The 5,744-nt window shown below is 41.7% G+C and overlaps 1 pseudogene; it reads left to right on the top strand.

Moving 5' to 3' along the window:
- Positions 1 to 3,082: 3,082 nt before the first annotated feature.
- On the top strand, positions 3,083 to 3,780 carry LOC132422314 (calcyclin-binding protein pseudogene; annotated as a pseudogene).
- Positions 3,781 to 5,744: the final 1,964 nt, after the last annotated feature.

Here is a 5,744-nt window from a genome sequence, read left to right as displayed (position 1 = left end):
CTTGCAGTTTTAATCCCTTTTTTTATCCTTTCTTTTCAGCATGTAAATATGTTCCAGGCTTGCTCTTGATCATGGTTTTAAAAAGAATCATTTAATCCCACTTCCTCTCAGGATTCTTCTGTTCTTAGCCAAGCTTCTTGAAGGAGTATTGTGGTAGGCAGAAATATAAGGTGGCTCCCAAAATGCCCAACTCCTGGCATACACACCCTGTATAATCATGAGGATTTGAGAATGTGATGGATCTCTTTCCCATGGTTAGGTCATCTTACATGGCACAATTGAATTTATGAATTATCCAGGTGCACCCGACCTAATCACATGAGTCCTTAAAATCTGTGTCTAGATGCCAAAGAAGTCAGTGATTTGAAGCATGAGAAGGATATGATATACTACTGTTGGTTCAGGAATGGAAGGGACCACATGGCAAGGAATGTGGCAGCCTCTAGGAGCTCAGAGTGGTCTCCAGCCAATAGCCATCAAGGAAACAGGGACCTCAATCCTGCAACCACAGGTACTGAATTTGGCCATCAATAGGAATAAGACTGAAAGTGACCTCCAGACAAGAACTGGAGCCTTCAGACAAGAACTCATCCTGGCCAACCTTGATTTTTTGCCCCAATGAACATGGAAGCTTCCTTTATATTGTAGAAGGTCTTGCTATAGATGCCCAAAGAGCCGGTCATTTAAAATTGTATGACACTTGGACTTTGGGATTAACATATACACACTACTATATATATATATATAATAAATAACCAACAGGGACCTACTGTATAGCACAGGGAACTGTACTCAGTATTTTGTAATACCCTCTAAGGGAAAAAATCTGAAAAAGAACATAGACATATATAATATATATACACACAAAACTAAATCACTTTGCTGTATACCTGAAACTAACACAACATTGTAAATCAACTATACTTTCAATTTTAAAAAATTAAATTAAATTTTAAAAATTTATGACATTTGAGTGAAGCAAATTCAACTAATTTTTGTATGAATTTTCTTTCATTATATACATGATGGGATTTATTTCTAACTTTCTACATTATTTTAACATATTTTAACATACATTATTTTAACGTTAATTGAACATTCTACTTCTGTTCATGCAGCTCTACAAACCTGTCCTGCCTATGTTCATACATGCATAAACACACACACACACACACACACACACACACAGAGTCTCATGGATTCCAGAAGAAATGTTTGGCTTTTGATTCCTTATGCACAGAAAACCATCCCAATCTGACCCTTCTTTTAGTGACCTTTTCTGCCTTTTGGATTGCTGGTATAGACTAAATCCACATGAAAGTAATAGAATTTGCAGCAGTGGCCCCATATTGACATATGTACTAGAATATACTGGGGAACTAAAAACTACAGATGCTGGGGCTCTAGCCTAGAGAATCATTTTTAATTGGTCTGGGATGGGGTTCAGATATTAAGAAACTAAAAGAGTTCCCCCTCCAGCTGATATTAATGTACAGCCAGAACTGAGAAACACTGATGTAAATTTTATTACTTTTCCATGGGAAAATGCACCGCCTCCCGCCCCCGACTAATGAAAGAATCAATGGGAAGGGGCCCAGGCAGCAGTATTTTTTAAGTTTCTCCCCCGTGATCACAATGTGTAGCCAGGGTTAAGAATCTCTGCATCAAAGCAGTGGTTCTAGGCCAGTACACAGAGAAGAAACATGCAAGGAGATTTGTAAGACTACAAATCCAAGTAGCACGCTCAGCCTAAATCAGGTTTGCAAAGCTTCCACTTCTGTCACTGCTGGCGACGGAGGAGAGAATGAATGGGAGCAGACCGTGTGTGACTTGCTTGCTTGAACTCCTCACACCCCATTAAAGATGGAGCACCCCATCACACGGAGTTGCTACTATTGCAGACAAAGGAAAAAGCTCCCTAGAGAGGCTCTGAAAAGGAGACTGTGGAGTGCTGACAAGCTGACTTGGCAAAGAGAGTGTCCTAGACGGGCTTCTGTGCTTCCTGGTGGGTCTACGCTTAGTGCTGGTGTCTGGGAGTGACGTCATTGCCTTCAGTGGTACCAAGTTTATATCTACACATAGTCGATCCTCCAAAAGTACTTGTTGAATTAATGAATCTAAAGAAAGTTCCCTATGAGCCTGAATCTCTGCCTCTCGGGTGTTCATCTAGCAACAGGAGTCCTTATGGAATTTGTTCCGAAGAGTTTACCAGTAATAAACAAGTCCAGTCAACAGCTCCCGGCTATGATGAATCTTGGTCCTGACATTGGACACTCTGCTGCTAGTGACAGAGTAAGAGAATGTCAGCTCTGAGTGTCAACTCTATCCTGTACCTGTCAACCCACTCACCTCACAAGTGGAAGAGAAAAGGATTAAGGTTGCAACATAACCTCCCCTGGGAAGAAGCATCACTGTTGCTTTTTGGTAGCCTGACCTTGCCCTGAGCTGGTAAATGAGAATTGCAATTTGTCTAATGCATAACCAGTTCCCATGTAATCTCGGCAAAATGTCAAAGGGAGTTTTGAGACTTTCTCAGCATCACTTTGGTGATTAAAGAATATTCTCTCTTTGGGTAACAACACATTTTATGGGGTTAGTTGCCTTTCGCCTCAGGGCAATGTATTCCAACCCTTCGCCTCCGCTCCCTAACATAATGTTGACTCCTTGGATAAAAATGCAAGGAACTTCTGTTGAATGAGCTAACTGCTGGAAATATGATGACTGCAGCTGAAAGAAATGAGGTGTGTACCACAGACCACACAAAACAATGAAAGCAATTTAAAGGCAGAATGTACAGAGTAACTAGGAACAATTTTGCAATATCAAAAGCATATGAGTGGCCTGCTGCTTTGGGTGATGCTCTGCAGACCTTGGTGTTCTCCCAGCCTGGTCCAGGAGACTCTCTGCATGAGACCTGGACAGCTAGCAACTTCCATCTTCAAAATCAGCCTTTCTGGTGCCCGAAGACCGTGGCCACTCTGACTGGTGCCGGTGTGGTCTGCGCTCGGGGTGAGCGTGGTCCGTGCGGCGTTTCCTGTTCTCACCCCTGCGCCGCTGCAGCTCGGGCCTTGCCTGACGCGGCCCGACCATGGCTTCAGCTGTGGAGGAGCTACAGAAAGATCTAGAAGAGGTGAAGGTGCTGCTGGAAAAAGCCACTAGAAAAAGAGTACGTGATGCCCTGACAGCTGAAAAATCCAAGATTGAGACAGAAATCAAGACCAAGAGGCAGCAGAAGTCACAGAGGAAAGCAGAGCTTCTGGAAAGTGAAAAGCCTGCCACTGTGGTTGCTTCTATTACGACAGAGAGACAGTGAAAATCAGCAATTATGGATGGGATCAGTCAGATAAGTTTGTGAAAATCTACATGACCTTAACTGGAGTTCATCAAGTCCCCGCTGAGAATGTGCAGGTGCATTTCACAGAGAGGTCATTTGATCTTTTGGTAAAGAATCTAAATGGGAAGAGTTACTCCATGATTACGAACAATCTCTTGTAACCCATCTCTGTGGAAGGCAGTTAAAAAAAGATCAAGACAGATACAGTTCTTATCTTATGCAGAAAGAAAGCGGAAAACACACCGTAGGTCTACCTGACTCAGGTTGAAAAAGAATGCAAAGAGAAAGAAAAGCCCTCCTACGACACTGAAACAGATCCTAGTGAGGGATTAATGAATGTTCTAAAGAAAATTTATGAAGATGGAGGTGATGATGTGAAGCGAACCATTAATAAAGTCTGGGTGGAATCAAGAGAGAAACAAGCCAAAGGAGATACAGAATTCTGAGATTTTAATGTCTTTTTGGGAGCTGTGATGTGGATATATTGATGTTTCCAATAAGGAAATGTTGGTGAGCTGCGCACATAAATTTGACATATAACTAACTACTTACACAGTCTAAGTAAAGGCAATGAATTCTCCATTTCCTACTGGACGATTCATTTAAATAAAATATGCTTATTAAACACTCCCTCCAAAGATGGTTTCCTTAGTAACTGGGTCATTTTATTCAAGAACAGGGTAATGTTGTATTCTAGTGTGAAATGTGAAGAAGCAATGTAAAGAAGCCTAATGAAAATGCCACATTGTGTGTATTATCGTTCAGCTAAGAGGTAGAAACAAAAGTTATTGCTTGCCTTTCAGTTCCTGACATCAGCTCCCACCAATGTAAGAATAAAAATAAAACGTGAATTTTTGCATTAAAAAAAAAATCAGCCTATCTGGCCAGCCCTAGAGGGTCAAGTCAGCCATTAGGAACCGGAACTTTCCAACGTGGTCCATTTCCTGCTGATTCAGAAGAGGGGCAAAAGCAAGGACAACCTGCAGTTGATTAAGCGCCCTGTGATCTGTGTTTTTCCTTCCGGTTTGATTCCCTCCCTGTTGCCCTTTTAATGAAACACTTTGTTGAGCAAGAGCTCCATCTATGGGAGAAATCAGTTGTATTGATTGTACCCTTAACATCACCAAGATTATAATTTATTTACACTAGACCAGTGATTTTCAAGTGGGGGTGATTTTGCCCCCCAGGGGACTTTTTTGGCAATGACTGGAGACATTTTTTGTTGTCATAACTGGGGTTGCAACTGGCATCTAGTGGTTAGAGGGCAGGGATACTGCTAAACATTCTGCAATGCACAGGATACCCACCCCCCATAACAAAACATTTCCCGCCCTAATAACAAGGTGGAGAAATTCTGCCTGAGAACAAGAGAATTTGTGAAATTTATGCTTACAGATGGGTTCCCCAGGCAAAATATTAATTTTTGATTGAAATCTTTTCATATTCCCTACCATTACTTTAAGCTTCTCATGTCCCCACCTTTTGTTATTGCCCATGGATTTGTCAAACTCTTTCACCCTAAGGTGTTAATGGCTTGGTTCATTAATCTGCATCTGGGCTATTTGAGAAAGGGAACTAGAGGGAGAGGACAATACTCAAGGCAAAGAAATGAATCTGTAACAGTAGAGTTTTAGGGACTGCTCCCTAAATGGGATCAATACTTTGGGTTCAACCTATCCTTGTGGCTGATTAAGTAAATAAAACTCTATCCCCTCGTGTTCAAACCACTGTAGTTGACATTATAGTTGTAAAAGTCCTCATGGTATGAATACAATGCTGAGAAAGAGTTCAGTTTTCTTGGATTCTCCACTCAACACGTGCTGTTCAGCAGGTCACCGTTCAGTTTACTAAGTGGTGTTTTGAAGAACTAAATACTAAAGGTCAGCTTCTGAGAGATTTTCCGTTTGTCCACAGAGAAGCACATGTACCCCTAGAGTTTATGATAGAGCAGATTTTTATAAAAATACAGCCTTGGGCCAGACTTTTCTGTCCTCTGAGGACTCCTCATTGCAGACTATGAATAAAACAATGAAGCCTCATGCTTCAGGACTGTCATAACCTCAAGTGCTTTGAGAGACCAACCCCTGCCCCACAGAGAGGAATCTTTGTACCACCTGTAGAACCTACCTATCCTATTCCAGGGAACCCTAATCTAGCCATGCTACCTGCAAGAAAAGCAAGGATAAGCCCATGAGCCTAAAAACATGAGTCATCTCTCTTCATCTACATGGGTTTGTCTCTCTCCTCCCCTCTCTAATGACTCAGCATTAAATTCATCTCATCGACCAATGAGCACCTACAGTGTACAGCATGGGAATGCAGAGATAAATGAGAGCGTCCCATTCAATGAGATGTCCAAGCAAGGGTGTTGTTCCTGCATTCCCTGACTCCAGAACACTTTTCCATTTTG

This window comes from Delphinus delphis, chromosome 3 (genome assembly GCF_949987515.2).
Source record: "Delphinus delphis chromosome 3, mDelDel1.2, whole genome shotgun sequence".
Taxonomy (NCBI): domain Eukaryota; kingdom Metazoa; phylum Chordata; class Mammalia; order Artiodactyla; family Delphinidae; genus Delphinus; species Delphinus delphis.
Note: the sequence above shows the minus strand (reverse complement) of the source record. Positions and strands in the feature narration are given on the sequence as shown.